This window comes from Mustela nivalis (assembly GCF_964662115.1).
Source record: "Mustela nivalis genome assembly, chromosome: 8".
Classification (NCBI taxonomy): domain Eukaryota; kingdom Metazoa; phylum Chordata; class Mammalia; order Carnivora; family Mustelidae; genus Mustela; species Mustela nivalis.
The window spans coordinates 116,873,072-116,894,334 of NC_139027.1; the positions used below are offsets into that span (position 1 = coordinate 116,873,072).

General features: G+C 47.5%; 1 long non-coding RNA gene across 1 annotated transcript; it reads left to right on the forward strand.

The window, feature by feature from the left end:
* Window positions 1-200: 200 nt before the first annotated feature.
* On the forward strand, window positions 201-1,489 carry LOC309871878. The gene is made up of 2 exons (XR_014315543.1): window positions 201-292; window positions 855-1,489. It is a non-coding gene; the product is annotated as an uncharacterized lncRNA (long non-coding RNA).
* Window positions 1,490-21,263: the final 19,774 nt, after the last annotated feature.

Consider the following 21,263-nt stretch of genomic DNA (forward strand, 5'->3'; position numbering starts at 1 on the left):
TTTGATGTTATTTTAACCCAAATCCCCTGTCGACTTCAATGGAAGCTTTGAATCCATGAGGAAGGTCAGACAGCGTTTTTGGAGGGAACACAGGCACCCAATGGAAATCACATTAGCATACTCATTATCATCAGGGCCCTTTGAATGTGTTTTTTAGCTGTTCCCTTAAAGCAACTCAGTGACAACGGATCCTTTCTGTTCAAGAATTACTGGGCCAAAGCAGAGCTGTGGTCGGCTCCTGTGAGCTTCTCTGTGCTTTCCAAACGGTGACCGCGAACCCACGTTGCATAAGGTAATGGAAAGACCGTCATCCACCAGACGGCCTGGTGGCGAATGAAGTACATTGTCTGGGTCTGAAAGAAATAACTCTTTAAGTCAGTTCTGGTGGGACCCCAGGGAGACCCCAGGGAGGGGCTCAGGTGACAAAAGGTGTTGCTAAGCTGCCTTCCAAGAAAGCTGGGCCCTGTTACCAGGAGGCCCCTGGGTGCCACCCAAAATCAGGGACTGGTCTTGGTTGACAAGATGGTTGCTCAACTCGGGAAAATGCCAGCATGCCCACGGTAGCATTCACTACACCCAGTGCCCAGCACCCCCACACCAGACCATCTGGTTCCAAATCTCGGGAAATGGGGAAACAAGAGGGCACCAAAGGTTTCTAAGTGTCCTCAGATGACTCCAGGATGCCAACAGGCTGCTGGTAAGGGAAGCTGAACTGATCTCTGGTCAAAGCAGAGGGGAGGGGAAGATAATTTGTGGGTGGGGATGGTAGAGAAGGAAGGGTGATCGCAAGTCCTATGGGGATGTGTTCAGGAGCAGGAACTTCAGAGAAAACACTTTTTTTTTTTTCTTTTAAGGAAAATTTCAAACTACAGAAAAGTGAGGGGACTTGCACAACAACCCCATTACCTGTTCCCGGCCTCCTCCGTCAGCAGCATGGAGTCCCTCATGTGTGAGGGGGTTTGAGATATGTGCTATAGGGAGGCGATGAGCCCCAGCTTCCCTGGGAACCTCCTGTAAGGCCCACATGGTTCACCAGGGATTCCGTGACACCAGATCCTTGGCTGGACCACAGAGCTGCAGCGCCAAGCTCTTGGGGTAAAATGTGATTTGACAGGACAGCCAAGAGCTGTGACACAGGACTTTAGTATTAAGGGGAAACAAAAGTCATGTTTATAAAGAAATCGCCACTTATTTGTACTAATCCCTCCATGACTGGTCTGCTTGGTTCTCATGTCTGGGGCGGGGCCTTGGGACTTACCCCCTGATAGGATCAAGGAGGTGAATGACTAGTCTGGGAACACCCAGAGAGGGGCAGCTGGGTCAGAATGTCTCCAGGAAGTCCTCATTTTCCTCGTTGTGTTCTTCTGTTGTTCTTTTGTTCCTCCGAAGACGAAAATTCACAGAGCACCTCCTACGTGCCGGGGACTGTGTTCTAAGTCTTGGGTTCGCACGATCTAGCGCAGGCCATGATAATAAACAGTAAGTATGATGGATAGTGAGTCAGATTGTGACATGTAGCGCTCGTGCTGCAGAAAAAAATAGACCAGGAAAGTAGACTGGGGTGGGTGATAGTCGTTGGTAAGGAGGAACAGCCGTTAGTAAAGTGCCCAGGGAATCTGTCAAAGTGACCCAACAAGGTGAGGTGACCCATGAGCCAGGAATTCTCCAGGCAGAGGGAACAGCAAATGCAAAACCCCGTGGTGAGAACATTCCTTCCAAGATCAGTGAGCTCCTTGTGCAGCGGAAGCAGAGGGAGAGTGGAGACAAGATGGTCAGGTGAGGTCAGGGAGGCTGATGTTTATGAGAAACTGGTCAGGGCAGAGTGTAAGTCCTTGAAGGCCTTTGTAAAGACCTTTATTTTTCTGGGGTGAGAAGGGAAGTGTTTGGTAGGTTTTGAGCAAGGGGATGGGCAGATTGGCTTTTGTTTTAACGGGACCTTTCTGGCTGCTGAGTGAAGAACGATTGCAGAAAGCGAGGACAGAAGCTGGAGAAGGCTACTGCAGTCATCCCAAGAGACAGAGGATGGTGACCCAGACCATGGTGGTCTTGGTGGGCGTGGTCAGAGGTGGTCAGTCCCTGGAAATGCTTGGAAGGTAGCCAATGGGCTTTGCTGGCTGGAGGAATGTTGGAGTATGAGACCAGAAGAGGGGTCAGGGATGACGCCAAGATGTTTAATCTCAGCAACTAGAAGTGGAAGTTTGGCATTTCCTGAAATGGAAATCCTGCAGAAGGGATGGGTTTGGGAGGCATGGTGGGATGTTCTGTTTGGAACAGGTTAAAATTGAGATGCGTGGGCAACACCAAATGCAGATATTGAACCATCCACCGGACAAATGAACCTGGGGTGCAGCAGAGAGGCCAGGCCTGGCATCCCCCCAGATGATGTGTGAGAGCCTGGTCATAGACCGGCAGTGGACCAAGGGCTGACCTAGGCTTCTCCTGTACCAGGAACCCAACCCGGCTGTCTCTCCTGGCCTCCTCACGCCCGCGTCTGGCCTGGGTCTTGCACGGAGCCACGGGGATTATTATGCTACACTCAGGGATCAGAAGGCAGGAATTCTGACCACGCCCCACACAATGCAGTTTAGCCACTGGGAGAGCATTCGGGACCCAGACCATTTGGGACCCGAGCTCGCTCATGGCCCCCTCAGCAGCAGGTGTCTGCTGGTCTTCCTCCCCCCTTCCCCCTCCAGAAGTCTGGGCTTCCTCATTAACCCTGCACCTTCACACTGTCTTTGCACCGACTGATAATCGCCCTGTCTTCCAGCTTTTGTGCATTTGCCTGTACTCCCTTGGATCCAAACCCAAACTGGCGGCCCTGATTGGCGCTGATTAGGTAACTGTGCTCAGACCTCCTGGGAGGAGCTTCTGCCCCAGGCTATATCAATTGGCTGCTGGCCAGCCTATCTCTTGGCAACCTTTGGGTCAGGTGACTTCTCATGCTCCAATCAGCTGTTGGGGCAGTTGTGGAGGTGGGCACAAAATAGAAGGTCCACACTAGGAGGGCAATCTTAGTACAAGAGCGTGGCATATTGGCTAAGGTGGGTTCTGGATCAGACAGCTTGGGTTTAGGTTCAAATCCTGCTCCCAACCCCCACTTATGGTGACCTTGGGCAGCTTTCCATCCAACCGCACCTCCATCTCTACATCTCTAAGTGGGGAATTAATAATGTTAACTACATCTTAGCGTTGCAGCAAAGAGTACTAAGCTAGCCAATGAAACACCTATAGGACATATTTAATTAGCGCTGCATTGAAAAATGTAATTAAAAGTATAATCACTGTTGTCATTACTACTGGCTGGACAGTTTATCTGCACTTAAGTGTTTTAAAGGCAGGTTCTCACGCCGTTCTTCACATAATGCCAGTGCAACAGTTTCTGTGTTTAATTCCACCATCTAGATGTGAAAACGGAGGTAATTATGACTTATCCAAGGGTCCCTCACCTAATGAGAGGTGGTGCCGGGATTCCAAGACAGGTTTAGCTGGCTCCGGCACCACTGCTCTGAATCACCATGTCCCCTGACGCCGTCTGTGTGTAACTGCCCACCGTGGGCCACTTCTTCTGTGAGGCTGTGGTTAGGAGTCCCCCAGCAGGGGCAGCACGTTGCTTACCCCTATCCCCATCCCAGCCCCCTCTGCTGTCCAGATTGACAATGCAATCTGCCAAAGTGGGTTCTGCATGCCTCACCAGCTCTGTTCTGCAAAGGTCACTCCTATCCCTTGTCCCGTGTGGTCCTCCACACCTGGATAAGTCAGCAGAGCGGGGATTAGTCCTCCTATTTGACAGATGCCAATTCTACCATTTCCCATTCCTGGTCTGGAGTTCATTCAGGGTATAAAGGAAATAGAATGACATGAGTTCCTGGTGCCAGCTTAAATTCCTGAGATATGTCCGTCTGACTTCCCACCAAAAGATTGCGGAGGGAGGGGGGCGGGGGAGGACCTGCAGGTTCGTGGCTTGTGTTCACCTCTTCTAACACTTCCACTCCAACCATGGGCCTTGTCCACACTCCGGGGTGGTTACCAATGTATGGTCCCTGGGGTTCACATACGTGGGTGCCTCAGGATATCCCTGAAATCTGACAGACAGGGTTTGAATCTCCACCTTGCATCTATTCACTGTGTGGCCCGAGGCAAGCCACTTAGCCTCTCTGGGCTCCTGTTTCCTCGTGTATAATCTTTTCTCATCCTGTTACTGTGAGGACAGAGTAAGAGTAAGATTTGTTCATACGGTGCTTGGTAAGGCCAATGAATTTGTTATTTTAGGCATTAAAATCCCATGATCCCCACACAAAAAAACCCTCAGAACTTGCTGTTGGCATGGGAATGATTGAAAGATTTACCTTTTAGGAACATTAAAAAATAATTAAAAAGGAAAGGTTGTTTTGGTTCAGTGTGGAGGATGTATCGGGGGGACAAGACTGGAATTGAAACATGTCCATTAAGAATGCGTTTGGCGGGCACCTGAGTGGCTCAGTGGGTTAAGCCGCTGCCTTCGGCTCAGGTCATGATCTCGGGGTCCCGGGATCGAGTCCCGCATCGGGCTCTCTGCTCAGCAGGGAGCCTGCTTCTTCCTCTCTCTCTGCCTGCCTCTCTGCCTACTTGTGATCTCTCTCTGTCAAATAAATAAATAAAATCTTAAAAAAAAATTATAAAAAAAAAAAAAAAAAAGAATGCGTTTGGCTCAGGGTGCCTGGGTGGCTCAGTCCATTAAGTGGCCAACTCGGTTTCAGCTCAGGTCATCATCTTGAGGTCTTGGGATCAAGCCCTGTGTCAGGCTCTGTACTCGGAGGGAGGTTTGCTTATTGATTCTCTCTCTCTCTTTCCCTCTCTTCCCCTCTGCCTCTGACCCCTCACGGCTCGTGCACTCTCTTTCTCTCTCAAATAAATAAATAAATAAATAAATCCTTAAAAAAAAAAAAAGATGTGTTTTTTTTTGCTGTTAGCAAAAAATCCAACAGCGTGACACATTTCTAGTTTTTCCTCGATATCCACTCTCTCCTCTTCCTTAGTCAATAGATTTCCTAATTTCAGTGGGACACATAGCAGCCTGGAATGAAGATTACACTTCCCTTCTTCCTTTCCATATCCTAGGTATGGCCTAGGTATGGTGAGTTCTTACTGAAGAGAAATGTTTTGTGTGGCTTGTAGAAAATGTCTTAAAAGGGAGGGTATACGCCTTACTCCTTTCTTCCTCTCTGCTGGCTGGAATTTACGATATGATGACTGGATCTCAGCAGCTATTTTGGACCATGTGATGAATTAAAGATGGCTACCAATTCTTTAGTCCTTCTTCCTTCAAGAGGAAGACTTTATGTGGCAGAGTATACTTCCTTTCTGCCTGAATCTGGGCCATCCTGTGACTTCTTGGACAGAGGATAGTGGAAATGATGCTTTGCTAATTCTAGGCCTTGCCCTTAAGCAAACTGGCAGCTTCCATTATGGCCTCTTGTATCCATGAACTGCCATGGAAAAGGTCAAACCATTCTTCTGGAAAGATCACCTGAAGAGGCCTTGAGAATTCATGAATGAGCTCAGCATTGCAGTCTTCCCAGTAAAACCATCTTGATCCTCCAGAAGAACCCAACTATCAGCTGAACATGACCAAGTGACCAGTCAATGCCCATGGACTACCAAACTGAGCCCTGCCCAAATTTATGACCCACAAAATTATAGAAAATAATAAAATGATTATTGTTTGGGGTTTGTTTGTTGTGTAGCAATAAATAACCAGAACAGATGAGGTAGAAGATATTTGCTGAGGACGGCACAACAATTACACCCTCTGGATGTCTGGCTGCCTCCGGATTTCTTGTCATCCAAGAAAAGTAAACCCTATGTGTTTAAGCTTTGGTGATACCTTGGGCTGTTGCTCACGGGCCTCAGTCTCCCCACAATTATTCAACAGAGCATTAATGCCTGCGCTGTTACCTCCTACAGTACCTTAGGGGATAGACTAAGAATCAAGAAGAGACCTTTTTCATGTAATATAAACAGTGCACATATCTAAAAAGACCAAGTGACATGCTCAAGCTGCTATAATACATTTCATGTGTTCATAATGGGTGAACTTGTCAGGAACCAAGTGCAATGGATTTTTAGAATCAGATACGTTAGAGCTGGAGGCTCAGCTCTGCTACTTTCTAATGTGACAAATTGGACCAGTCACTAAATCTCTCCAAGCTTAGTTTCCTCATCAATAAAACACAGACGATGCTATTTCCCTTGTAGAGTCTGTGTGAGGATTAAATTAAATGAGATTAATCCATCTGGTTGATAAATACTGAATATCTCCTAGGTGCTAAGCCAGACCTGCTCCTGATATTGGTAGGGCCGGGGGCCCACTCATCCACACCTCCCCAAATCTAAATATTTAAACATTACACATCAGGCTAATATATTGTTTTTTTTTAAATGCTCTATTCTTTTCCTCGATGAATATAAGTTCATAACAGCCAGGTTCAGTTTGGAAATCTCAGACTCCTCAGATGCCTGCCCTGAAATGCAGAACCGTGGGAATGGGGAGAGCTGGCCCCCGGCCCCGAGCCTGCCCCCTTCCCTCCCCAGCTGCACACTGCGCCACGCAGACCCCACGTGCGTATGTGTAGACATCCTATGCCTTTATAAGCTCCCTCCACCCCCACGAGCCACACTGCCCTTTGCCCCCCGCCGACCCTGACTCCCCCAGTCCACTGTTCTGCCTTCAGAGAACACAACAGGAAGAATCAGAGGCCCTGGAATCCATAGGCCCTGGAAGCAGGCTTGGGACCTTTGAATTTCAGGGATCCTGGGAACCCACAGTATATCTAGAAAGGGGACAAAGGCATGGCTGGCTGTGTCTCCTTGGCCCTGGGGTGGGGGTAGGGAAAAACAACTAGAAGACGGCCCGAGAGAGGCCCTTTAACTCATGAGGACAAGAGCAGGGGAGGCCCCCTTTAGCTGGTGAGGACAGCAAGGGTTGGTCCCCCTTGCCTAGGTCTAAGGGTCAGGTCAGGCCTATGCTGGTAACTGAAACATATCAACAGGATACCTGATCCATTCCTTCCGTCTGGGTCTCGGTGTCACCCTTTCTATAAAATGAGGGCTTCACTGATCTGACTTCTCCAGATTTGTGTTGGAGGCCAAGGGCTGGTGAATGTCATCAAGAATCTCATAGAGGCCAGGAGATCCAAAGGCAAGGGGGTATTTTTGGGAGTTAAGAGGCCAACTTCTTTCTCCAAGGAAGCCTGGCAGAGCCGGGAGGACGACCATCTAGTCCAAGCTGTTCATCATCTCAGCACCCTCAGCGGACATCCCAACAGGACTTCCCATCATAACAGGAAAGAAATCCCATCTCCTTGCCAAACCTGCTCCACCTGGCCTCTGGCCACCGGGGGCCTCCTCGCCCACCCCTCTTGCTGTTTTTTGGATCACTTCCTGTACCCTTGACCTTGCTTGTGTTTAATGGGTATATCAGCCCACTGTTCCCCCTCAGGGCTGTTGCCCTTGCTGTTCTTGCCTCCTGGCACACCCAGCTTTTTGCATGGCTGGGTATTCCCATTGCTCTGGCCTCGGCTGATGGCCTCCCTCAGCAGTGACCGTCCATGACACGCCTTTGGGAGTAGCTCTCCGCTCTAGCCTCAGGGGCTCTCTTTCTGACATCGCACAGCCCGAGTGACAGACTGGAGCATTAAGAGGCCACACTTGGAGCCCAGTCCTTGGGAGCCGTCCAAATCCGGTCTCCACCATCGCCTGGACACTCAAGGAAATTTCTCAACTGCTTTGAGTAGATTCTTCAACTTCTCATTTCCCTCCAATGGGCGAGTCAACCTCCATTTTCCCATATGTGAAAGGGGGTGAGAATGACTCCATCCCAGGTTCTCCGTGAGCTTGCGGGGTGGGGGTGGGGGCAACAGACATCCCACCGCTTTCAGAACGGAGCTTGGCACAAGCTGTATACTAGTGCTTCTATTATATTAAAACTTGCTGTTTCAAATTATCTTGTCTGTTTTTTCCTGTACTTGTTTATTGTTTTACTCCTCTGGGAAGCACAAACTCCCCACCGCAGCCTCCCCGCTGCCTCCCGCTGTGCCTGGGGTGGGGGGAGGGAGCACAACACACACACACACACACACACACACACACACAAAACCAAAACGCATTCCTGCTCGGACCTGGCACTGGGCTGAGCCCTTCTACCCACCAACTCCCCGAGCAGACGAACAAACTGAGGCAGGGGCGGAGTGCCTGGGAGGAACTCGTCCCGCTGCACCTGCAGAGGAACCGCGCTGAGCGCGGGTTTCCGCCGTGGCGCGTTTTTGTTCCGGCGCCTGTGTTTCAAGACGCGACAGAAGCGATCGCTGAAAAGCAGCCGTTCAGTCCCCTCGGTCCCCAGTGCGCGAACAGAGGCCTGCGCACGCAAACACTACCAGCGCTTGCAGAAACGCGGGGTTTGCGGAGCGCAGCGTGCCGGCGGCCCCGCAGCTGCGAGCCCTGCCCAGCCTACCCCGGGCCGTGGGGGCGCCGGGCCGCGGGAGGGGAGGGCGGCGCTGCGCGTTCATCTAGACTATCCGGGGGGGGCGCAGAGCCCCGCAAGCCGCAGGTCTCCTGCTCGCGGGTCCCAAGGGGGCGCAAAGGTCACGCAGTCTGTCTCCAGGGGAAAGCAGCTTCCCTGAGGGATGCGCGTCCGCCCGGCACACAGAAGCAACTAGGTCGTGAACGCGGCCTCGAGCCCCTTTCCAACGCGCCTTCTCGGCCACCTCTCCTGTGCACTCCCTCTAGGCAGCCCTCAGAGGCTGGATGAGTTCAGCGGTAAGAACTGGGCGTTAGGAGCCAAGGAAACCTGGATTCAAATCCTGTCCCGCCCCTTGCGGACTGTGTAGCTAGGAGCAAGCCACTCTGCCGCACGGGCCCCAGCTTCTGTAGAATGGGGGTAAAGCAGTCTAGAAGGTCCTTAGTTCAGTGGCCCAAATTAATTGCTTAATTCTTTCTTACAATCACCGCTTCCAGTTCACAAATGTGGAGCAGGTTCAAGGTGGAAAGGGGCTTTTTCAAGGTCGCAGCAGACGGTCAATGACAAGCCCTCCAAATCTAAGTCTGAGTTGCCTGAAGGTCGAGTTTTCCCAGAGGCTTTATAGAGCCCCAGGGGAGGCGAGGGACTAGGAGGTTCCGGTCATCTCCCTCCTCTCCCCACCCCATCCTCTCTGCCACCCCACCCCCCACCCCTGACCCAACCCCAGAAGTTCAGGCTTCCCCTAGGGACACTGTGGTCAATCGCTGGATGATCCAGCGCCTGGAGGGGGTTCTGGGATGTTTTTGTCCTGACTCGAAACCACATATTTTATTAATAATAATAATATAATTATTATTAATTGTTTTGTTGTTATTATTTTAATAGGGAAGGCCCCAGTCCTTTCTGTAGGAGCCTGCCTTCAGGGCAGACCTTGATCTCCCTGCAGTTTCTTATCGGAAAGGAAGCCTCCTACTGCCCCCCAGTGGGCAGGCGAGGTTGTGCGGGCCTGGCAAAGCTCGCTAACAAGGAAACTGGCTTCACTTGGCACGTTGGAGGCTGCTTGGAGAAAATACAGCTTGGCTCCCCCACAGCTATTTGTAGCCCCGTGGATCTGGGAAATCTTGGGAGTAGAGAATAATAGACCGAAATTGAAAGGCACAGGAGGGTTTTTGTCATTCTGCTTTTATTTATTTTTGAATAGATAACACATTTACATGATTCAAAAGATAAAAAAGATGGTAGAGTGAAAAGGAAATGTCCCTTCCCCTTGTTCCCAGCCGACTAGTTCCCCTTCCTAGAGGCAGCCATTGTCTGTTTCTTGTGTATCCTCCAGCTGAAAGTTTATGCACATATAAATATTTTAAAGGATCCCCAGCTTCCCCTATATGCTCTTCTGCATCTCGCGACTTCACTCAGAAAGTGCATCGTGGGATTTTTTCTATAGTGATTCATGGTTCAGAGAGGCCTCATTCTTTTGAACAGCTGCATAATATTCCATTGTACAGATCTCATCATTATTTGATAGTGTCCTGCTGATGAGCCTTTAGGAGGCTCTTAATCTTTTACAATCATATCATTACAACAAATAACCTTGTACACACACCATTATGCTCAGATGTGAATGAATCACTTAGCTATTGCCGTATCACAAAAAGATTTTGTTATTATTTATATAAATCACTTGTGGCCCTGTGGATCGGGGTGAGGCCAGGCTCCTTTTGTCTTGCCCTCTTGTGTCTAGATCAGAGGGCAGGTCTGTGGGGGTGGGGGGTGCTAGTTTAGAAGCATCGGCTCTGTCATGTGGCTGGCGTTTGGCTGGCCATTGGCTGGGGGTAAGAAGGGTGCCTGGGCCATGGTTCATCATCAGGCAACTTGCAAAGGCCTGTTGAGACTCCTTGACTGGTCTCACATTCCACTGGTATCACATTCTTTGAGTCCAAGCAAGTCATGAGCTAGCCCAGATTCAATGGGGAAATAGAAACCAGCTCTCCAAGGGAGGAGAGGCAAAGTTATATTGCAAAGGGTATGAGGTCAGGGACATGAACTACTGCGGTCACTAAAAAATATACTTAAATAATGTTTTTAGTTTACAGGAGTTAGATTTACCGAAAAGAAAAAAAAAGTTGTGAAGGTGATTCAGGGAGTTCCTCTCTACCCTGTACCCAGTTTCCCCCATTGGTAATCCTTATATTACTGGAGTACATTTGTCCCAACTAAAGAACCAATGGCTAACTATCAACTAAACTCCATACTTTATTGAGATTTCATTAGTTCTTCCTGAATGTCTTGTTTCTGTTTCAGGATCCCATCCAGAATACCGTATTACCTTTAATCATCTTAGCTCCCAAGGCTTCTCTGGGCTGTGACAGTTTCTCAGACTTTCCTTGTGTTTGATTCCTTGACAGTCTTGAGGCATGCTAGTCAGATTTTTTTGTAGGCTGTCCCTCAATTAGGGTTTGTCAGGTGTTTTTCTCACCATTAGACAGAGTTCTGGGTTTTGAGGAAGAAGACCACAGAAGCCCAGTGTCCTTTTCAATGCATGACATCAAGAGAAAAAGCTATCAGCATCATTTACCATTAATGATGTTAACCTTAATCACCTAGTTAAGGTAGAGGTTGCCAGGTTTCTTTGCTGGAATGTTACTGTTTTCTCCCCCTTTCCATCTATGTAAAAGGAAGTCACTGTGCACAGCCCACATTTAAGAGATGAAAAGTTAATCTCTGCTTCCATAAGGGGGCAGAATCTACGTAAGTTATTTGGAATTGTCCTGTTATTTGTTTATTCAATCATTTATTATGTCCGTGTGGACTCACTGGTATTTAATTATACTTTGCATCACCATCTAATACTGTGTTGTCTGTTTTGTTGCTCACATTTTTCCAGTTTGGGCTATCAAGATGAGTGTTGACTTCTGCGCCCTTGTGATATAATCTCTTCATTTTTGTTTTGTTTTTACTTTTATTTTTGAACACTTCCTTACATTTTGGCACCATAAAAGCCTCAAACTTCATCGACTTTATTTTCTTCTCCAGCTCTAGAATCAGCCATTTCTCCAAGGAGCCTGTTTCCTTTTATTGGAAAATTGTATTAAAAAATCAAGATCTGGGTCCAGGGGCGCCTAGGTGGCTCAGTGGGTTAGGCCTCTGCCTTCGGCTAGGGTCATGATCTCAGGGTCCTGGGATCGAGGCTCGCATCGGGCTCTTTGCTCGGCAGGGAGTCTGCTTCCTCCTCTCTCTCTGCCTGCCTCTCTACCTACTTGTGATCTCTGTCTGTCAAATCAATAAATAAAATCTTTTAAAAAATGCAAGTAAAAAATCAAGACCTAGGTCCTGAGTGTGCTTGTGACAACTGAGGTCCATTCTTAGTGGGTATTGTGTATACATACATACATACACACGTACTAGCCTGTGTATACAAATCACTATCACTCTTTCCATATCCATCCATTAGTATCCACATGAACCTAATCATGAGTTCAGGCTGTTGCCTCCAACTCAAATCCACTCACGCCATTCATTCTGTCATTCTCCCCCCGCTTATCTATAACCCCCCACTTCAACAGTGAGATGCCTGTTCCTACCATCTGGTGTACTCATTTATTTCACTGTTCAATTCTAGCACCCATGCACAGGAGTTTCAGAATTGTCAACCCATATTCCCATGAGAAATAACTTCACCAACTAGAGTACAGCGCTTACGGACAGTTCTTTGGTCTTTCGTCTTATTTACAGTTATTTCTTAAGTTATTCAGGTCCTTGCATCTACCGTCCCCATCATTCAGTGAGATGATGCCCTATGTTTGTAACATAGTTAAACGCTTTTCTAAAATCTGCCTACATTAGGATTCACTTTGATTCTTGTTCGGTCAAGCTCTGTGAGTTTTCACAAATGGAGAGTCATATATCCTTTACTCCAGTGCTGTGCAGAATGGTCTCGTGGCTCAGAAATATCCACAGGGCTTCACCCAGTCCACTATCCCTTTCTCCTCAAATCCCTGGCAGCCACTGGTCTGTCTTTGATCTCTAGAGTTTTGCCTTTTTGCTAATCATATAAATGGGATCAAATAGTATGTAACCTTTTGAGACTGGCTTCTTTCATTTAGCAATATGCATTTATGATGCATCCATACTGTTGTCTGGCTCAGCAGCTGGTTCCTTTTGATCACTGAAGACCACTCTATAGTATAGATGGACCACCATTATCCATTCCCCTAGTAAAGGACATCTTTGCTGTTGCCAGCTTTATCAGGAGTAGAAGTCTTGTGTGCGACTTTTGTGTGAGCATAATATTTCTAACCAGTTGGGTAAATTACTGGGTCATATGGTAAATCTATGATTAGCTTTATAAGAAACTGCCAAACTGTTTGCCAAAGTAACTGTGACATCTTGCATTCCCAACAGCCGTAAGAGTGTCTTCTCCTCTACATCTTCATCTGCACTTGGTTTTGCCAATTTTGTGTGTGTGTGTGTGTATGTGGGGGGGTTGGGTGGTGGCAGTGGAACTTGGCCATTTTAACAGGCATGTAGTTGTTGTTTTCATTTGTATTTTTATTTTCATTTGTTTTTCCTGAAGATAAATGATGCCACCTGTGTACCTTCTTTGGGAAGGTGTCTGTTCCTATCCTTTGCCCATTTTATTTTTTTTTAAATATTTTATTTATTTATGTATTTGACAGAGAGAGAGAGAAAGAGACCACAAGTAGGCAGGGAGGCAGGCAGAGGGGGGGGGGGGAAGCAGGCTCCTGCTGAGCAGAGAGCCTGATGTGGGACTCGGTCCCAGGACCCTGAGATCATGACCTGAGCTGAAGGTGGAGGCTCAACCCACTGAACCACCCAGGCGCCCCTCTTTTGCCCATTTTAAGACTGCATTGTTTGTTTTCTTCTTGGCGAGTTTTAGAACTTCTCTGCATATTCTGGATATGATCTTTCCTTGGAGATGTGATTTGTAAATATTTACTCCCAATCTCTGGCCTGTCTTTTCACCCTATTAACAGTGCATTTTACAGAACAAAAGCTTGAAAAAGTCCAACTTACCACCTTTTTCTCTCCTGTGGACTGCATTTTTGGTATTGTATCTAAAAACACACCATAAACCCAAAGTCAAGCAGATTTTCTCCTGTTTTCTTCTGGACTTTCATTGTTTTGTGCTTTACCTTTAGGTCTATGATCAATTTGAGTTCTCTTTAGTTATTTTTCATAAGTAAAAGTACAAGGCCTAGACCAAGGATCTTTTTGTTTTACTCACACGGACATCTAACTGTTCCAGCACTGATTGTTAAAAGGCCATCTTTTCTCCATGTAATTTCAATCCTCTAAAATTTATTAAGACTTTTTGTGTGTGTGTGTGGCCTAACATATATAGAATCCCGGGGAAAGTTTTTCCATTACAATCTTTCACATTATAGTTGTAGTTATTTTAAATTCCCTGTCTGATCATTCCAGCATCAGTGTCATATCTGAGTCTGCTTCTCATGTCTGTTTTGTCTCTGCAGTCCGTGATTTTTCTTTTCTTTTCTTTTCTTTTCTTTTCTTTTCTTTTCTTTTCTTGTCTTGTCTTGTCTTGTCTTGTCTTGTCTTGTCTTGTCTTTGAGAGGAGAAGATTACCCAGGATGCATGCAGTCACATCCATCCAGGAATCCCACAGAAGAGAAGGTGAGGGGACCAGGGGGAGAACAGAGTGACTCCATCACAAGTCAAGGAATGGCAGCTGCTGCCAGAAGCTGGAAGGTGCAAAGAAGAGAATCCCCCCTAGGGTCCCTTCAAGGGGAGGTGGCCCTGCTGACATTTTAGTCTCAGCCCAGTGATAGGGATTATGGATTTCTGGCTTCCAGAACAGTAAGGAAATCCATTTCTGTTGTTTTAAGCCACTGAGCTTGTGGTTATTCATCACAGCAGCCTCGGGGAAGCGAATACAAGCACACTTCGTAAATTTTCATTGAAAGCTGGACATGTTGTATAGGATAGTAAATACTAAGGGATAGAACTTTGGTGTGAGGATTGTTGTTAATCTTTCTACGCACTGAGCTGCTCTTGATGCTTGTAGCTCTAGGCACGGGAAGGAGGGGTGCTGCGCGCGGGTGGGGGGGTGGGGGGTGTTCAAGTTCCTTTGTGTCCTTGTTCTCTCCTTTTTGGCTCTGGAGTTTCCCTTTGTTTCCTCAGAAAAGTATGTGGTTTACAGCCATTTCAGCTGTAATCCACTGTTATTATATGGGAGGCTTACTGATGTGCCGGTAGAGCTGAGTGGAGGGTGTACATTCCGAACCTTCTAATGAAGTTTCAGGCTTTTAGTAGAGTTCCTCTTATCTCAGAGGTGTGGCCTTTTGGAAGTATTTCTGTTCCTCCTTCTGAGGTAGAGCTCCCCTCCCCCCGCTTCTGGTCTCTTCTCTGGCTACAACAGTCCAGCTTATTTACTGTGTGGTCTACGACGTGTGTGTGTGTGTGTGTGTGTGTGTGTTCTACCCCCCTCTCCAACCTTGGAAACCGCCCCCCCACCCTCCGCCCCGGCCACTGAAACAGGAAGTCTGGCGAAGTCTGGAGTTGTGCAGCATTTCTTTGGCCTTAGCTGGGCTAAATTCTCTGACCTGCGCTCTGGCAAAGTCCTATCCACTGGAACTGAGGGGAAAGGTTCCAGGAGGGCCTCACCATGGCCGCTCTTGGAGAGCTCTCTTTCCCAGAGGAAAAAATCTGCAAAAGTAAGAGGTCTTCCCAACTGCCTATGACCAGGGCTCCTCAGGGGCTTCTGTATCTTAGGCTGGTGTCTAAATTCCCTTCAGCAATTCATCAGAATTAATGCCTAGGTGTTCCCATCAATTCTGGGCATTGCTACAGCTAAGCCAGTTTTGGGTGACATATCTTTTTGGATGCACCCGACTCCTCAGACTCTGGGGTGGCCATTTGCCCTGCAGCCTCAGTTCTCTTTCAAGAAAAGTCATTGTTTTTCAGCTCACCCAACTTTTTCTTATTGTTATGACAGAAGTAATGGCTTTTAAGCTCTTTACGTGTCAGAGTTGAAACCAGAAGTTCCGATTATGGCCATTTTTTATATCAATCTACCATTGCAAGCAAGAAGTATTAAGGGTCACAAAATCATAGGACTCTAATCTTGGGATCATAAAGACTTCGGCATCTAGACTTAGAGTTTTGCACCGGGGGAATCATAAATTCTAAGAATAAAAATCCCCCAGATTGAAAATCACCTGGGGCTCTCCCCTGCTTATAGGGTGATGTGACATAAAATGTTTTTCATTATCTGAACCATCTCCTTTCTCCAGCCTCATTTCTCACCACCCATCTCACCTCCCACCCAATCCTGTCCCCACTGCTGCTCCCTCCAGAAGATGACCTCAGTATCACACTCAGGGTTCCAGCCATGTGCTGAATTAATGAGACTCTCTGATGAACCTTGAACATTGCCTGCAACATGGTGACCCCCTCAACAGTCATTTGTTAATCTAATTAATGAATAAAATTATAAAGCTCTTAACACAGCGTGTAGCACATGGAAATATTAACGGTGGACGAGCTCTATCATGCACCTGATTTGTGCCTGATGCTCTTCTAAGCACTTCACATGCATTGATTTATTTTCATACCTTATGTGGTTTTAAAGATGAGGCACAGAGAGGTGAGTAACTAGCCCTAGGTCACCCGGGTAGATGGTAACTGCCAAAGATGGGATTTGAACTCAGGGAAACCTCATCAATGGGTTGTAATCAGCATGAAGTTCCCACTATTGTGCTAATGCTAGATACATTACTTATGGGGTCTCTAATCTAATGCTAACTTCCCATGAGAAAATGGAGGCCCAGAGAGGGTAGGCAACTTGTGCAGGGTCACACACCTAGTAAAAGCTGGAACTAAAGTTCAAACCAGGGCTGCCCGCTCTAAAATCCCACCCTTCTCTATTCTCAGCATGGCTCCTGGCTGTCTCTTGAAGAAAGGAATGCCTCTGCCACCTTGCCTGGGCATCCCATCAGACTCCGACTTTTCCTTCATGACCGTTCAAGGGTGAACGGTGACATTTTCCCTGACTCTCCCTAACCAATCCCAGCGGCTCAATACAGACCCTTTTTCCTTGACCCTCCGAACTTCCCCACCTGTACCCTCAGGTGGACTTGGGTGCAAATCAGGGCTTTGCTGGATGTCTTTGATTACTCCTTTGTGTGACCATTTGAGTCTTGATTTTTTTTTTTTTTCTCACCTGCAGATTGGTGCTGAGAAAAGCACCTCCCTCACAGGTTTGGGTAAACTATGCACACATCTTGGCCAAGTGCTTACTGAAGCACTTGCAACACTGTATATAATGATCTGCTTAAATATCTGTCTCCATCACTTGACTTGAGGGCAGGGACTGATTCTGATCTATCTCCATACCCCTAGCACTGCAGCATGGCTTACAAGAGCTATTAAATAAATGTGAAATAAATGAATGAAAAAGAAAGAAATGAATCTTAGAATTCCAGTCTCATAATTTCACACATAAAATCTAAAAACCTTGCTTCCGATGACTGCAAAGTTGGAAGGTTCTTGAAGAAGAACTTCCTGAGGCTTTCAGTCTTTCTGACTAGCACCCATGGTGAGTAATGGCCTTTCTGTTGCCATCCAGTGCAAACACACACGCACGCACGCGCGCGCGCGCGTACACGGAAAGTTTCAAGATCCAGCTTTTTTCCTTACTACGTGAGATAAACCCATGGCATTTCCTCTTGTCTTCTCTTGTCTCGTCTCCTATCTTTTCCATTCTTAAAAAAAAATAATGCTGCTTTAGGTCCATTCAACTGATTTAATACCCTAGGATTGCATTTTGGCCAATAGTTTGAAAAAAAAAACCCCACACTTCCCTAGTCCCTTTCTTTGGCATCCGTGACACGCGTCCTGTCTCGTGACATGAGTGATTTGCACGCCCCTGGTGAGGGGAAGTTCCCTCTTAGAAGGTAAGAGGTTTCACTATTGGAGAGCGGTCATTGTTAGAAAGCCCTTCTTTCTCTGAAAGGCACCTTCCTGGAACTTCCCCGTGGGCTCCCGTGCGGCTGCGGGTCTCTATCAAACGAGTCACTTCATCTCCCCTGGCTTCGCTTTCTTCCTCCCATTCCCACACATGTGCCCCCCTCCTCAAGTGCATGGAACCCGTAAGTCCATCATCAAAGCCACTCTTTGAGCCTTGATCTTCACCTGTCATCTCCTGTTATTTGCTTTTATTTTCTTTTGCTTTGTGGGAGTGGGGTCACTAGAGTCAGTCCATCCAAGTGGTCAAAGTCTTCCGTCCTGGAACGGGGAAGTCTTTGGGACCGTGGGGGATATCAGAGTGTCTGGGAGGTGTGGGGAGGTGCCCGTGATGGCCACAGAGGGGCCTAGCTGGGGTCCTCAGTCCTGGTGCGCAGTGGCCTCAGGGGCTCCTCCCCTCCCTGCTGCAGGATGCTTCCATGTCTGTGGCAGTTCTTAGCTCACCGAGGAGGTCAAGGGCACTCGGGAACACAAACCACGTAACTAACAGGGCCAGGTGCAAACTGAGAAGGCAGGGCCCCCTTGTTCAAAAATCATTAAATGTTTCCAGACAGTAGTAGCAGAGCAGGACATCAAGTGTGAGTCTGTCCCGCTTTGGTCCCTCCACAGCTGCAGGGGTCTCACGACCTTGATGCTGACCCTGCTCTTTGCTGGGGAAGTAGGCTCAGCAGACATTGTGTGAAGGGGGCTGGGGCTGGGAGGGACCCCAGACTGCAGGAAATGAACCCAGCTTGTGAACAGTCAGGCAAGAGAGTCCTTAGTGGTCACCTGACCCAAACTTCTCCATGTCCAGTTGTGGAATCTGAGGCCCAGAAAGATGGCCCAAGGTCACCCTGCAAATTGATGGCAGAGCCAGATCACAGCCCCAGCGCTGGGACCCTCCCCCTCTCTCTCCTCTCCATTGTTTCCCAATTGCCCTTACCCCATGCAGCATGGAAACCCTCCCCATGCACACACTTTGCAAATGCCTAGCTCCTCCTCCCCACCATCCCTGTCTCTCCCCCAGGCTCCACAGCTGCAATGGCCTCTTGCTTTTCTTTCCCTCCTCCCACCCCTTACACCATCGCCCTGCTGAGCCCCTCCTGGCCCCTCTTCCCACCCAGCTCCCAGCCACCTGTGTGTGAGTTTTTAATTTGCAACTCAGATCTCATCACACCTCTGCCCTCAGCCTTTTGATGCGTTGTGCCCAGATTGCAATCCAACCTCCTTACCACAGCCCACAAGATGAAGCCCTGTGGTTTCTCCCACGACTGTCTGCTTCCCTCCCCCTGCTCCCATGCAGTGACCATGCTGTCATCCAACTGCACCCCATCCTGCCTCAACACCCATCCTCTGCAGCACGCTTCCCCAGGATGGCACCATGGCTTCCCTTCATTCAGGTCTCAGCTCACGTGCCTCCATCCCCGCCAGGTCTTCCCAGTTAACCCTCTCTGAAGTCATGGGGCATATGTGTTCCTTTATTTGCAAGCTTCCCTCCAGAACATAGCTTCCCGGAGGGTAGAGACTGTCCTGCTCACTGCTCACTTCCTCGGGGACTTGCTGGGGCCTGGCACATAACTGGTGTCCTGTAGAGGGCTGTGGTAGGAAGAAGCAAACTCATAATGAAATGAAGTCACTTTGCAAACGTGTTGGGAGGCTATTCTGTGTTGGGCGTTGTGCTAGGCACTGAGGACTCAGACATGGAGCAAGTGGACAATGGTTCCTGCCTTCAGGGAGTTAGGTCACCATCTTGGGGAGACACACATTGTTGGAGGAGCAATAGGGTGACAGGAGTGGCTTGTCTAAGCTGAGTGTAAGGAGATGAGGTGGGGGAATAGTCATGGGTCCTTGCTGGAAGGGGCTGGGTTTTAAGGACTATTGTTGCTCCTCTGTCTCTTGGGCTCCTCAGTGCATTGCGCCAGGGCTGGGGTCCACACCCACGATGAACTCTCTTGGGATCCTCCATCCATACGACACTGTGCTTGCAAACTGTTTGAGATTCACTTCCTGCTGCCACTGGAATCAGGAAGAAGACTGGCGTGGCTCCACTCAGGAAACTCAACTTCACCCAGTGGGCATGATGCCCAGCCTAGGGGAGCCCTGTGGTTATCTTGGCACTCTTCAGACCACCCCTGAGACCATTCCAATCACCCATTTCTCAAGCCTTCCAGCTTCACAAGGCAGACTGCCCATGACTATGCACCCCCTACAGCCCCAGCCTGATGTGGCCAGTCCTTTCCTTTCTTGCAGATGGTATGATTGAAGATTAAGGGCCAAAAAGGGCCCTTGAAGACAAAGTCACTTCCTCCAGGAAGCCTCCTTGCTTTCTCATTGGTAGCACCTCCTCCTTCCCCTTACCCCCAGAGCACACATTCTCTCTTGTTTGTTTGTTTATCTAAACCTCCATCCATCCAACCAACAAATGTTCATTGAGCACTTACTATTCCCCCTGGCACTTATTCATAGTGGGGAACTAAAACATGGCACTCGCCCTTATAGAGCTTACAGTCTAAGGAAGGAAATTATGCAACTAATTGCAAATTAAAAAGTAAATTACAGTGGTGCCTGGGTGGCTCAGTGGGTTCAGGTCTTTGTCTTTGGCTCAGGTCATGATCCCAGAGTCCTGGGATTGAGCCCTGCATCAGGGTCTCTGCTCAGCGGGGAGCCTGCTTCCTCCTCTCTCTCTGCCTGCGTCTCTGCCTACTTGTGATCTCTGTCTGTAAAATAAATAAATAAATGAATGAATGAATGAATAAATAAATAAAATCTTAAAAAAAATTACAGCTTTGATAAACGCTATGCGAGAGAGGTACCAAATCTACAGGGCAGGTGTGTGTGTGTGTGTGTGTGTGTGTGTGTGTGTGTGTGTTAGGGTAGGAATGGCTTTCCTGAAGAAGGAATGTTCAACCCAAGACAGTACTATTTAAAATGGAGACCACTAGCTACAGGTGGCTACTAAATGCTTGAAAAGTGGCCAGTACCATAAAGGAAATGAATTAAAAAAAATATATATATATATGTTCACTATGCATTATATTAGTATTAATTATATTATATTAATTATGTTATCATGTAATATAATGCAATATTAATTATATTAATACATTAATACAAACATAATATATAAACACACATATATTTTAAAATAAAAGTAAACATACAGTATTATATTAGTTGGGTATATGATCTAGTGATTCAGCGATTCTATACATTACTCAGGGCTCATGATGATGAAGGTACTCTTAACCCTGTCTCACTCATCCCCCCACCCACCTCCACTCCAGTAACCACCAGTTTATTTTCTGTATTCAAGAGGGGTTTTGTTCATTTGTTTCTTCTTCTCAGTTTGTTCATTTGTCTTTTTTCTTAAATTCCACATGTAAGTGAGATCATATGGTATTTGTCTTTCTCTTTCAGAATCCTTTCCTTAGTGTTATACTCTCCAGTTCCATCCATATTCTCACAAATGGCTGGATCTTGTTCTCTTTTACGGCTGAGTAATATTCCTCTGTGTACATATATTACATCTTCTTTATTCATTTGTGGATGGATACTTAGGTTATTTCCATATCTTGGCTATTGTAAATAATGCAATAATAAAGGGGTGCATATATCTTTTCAAATTAGTGTTTTTATTTTCTTTGGGTAAATGCCCAGGAATGGAATGACTGGATCTTGAAGTAGTTCTATTTTTCACTTTCTAGGGAGGCTCCATACTGTTTTCCACAGGGGCTGCACCAGTTTGCATTCCCGCCAACAGAGCACAAGGGTTCCTTTTCCTCCCCAC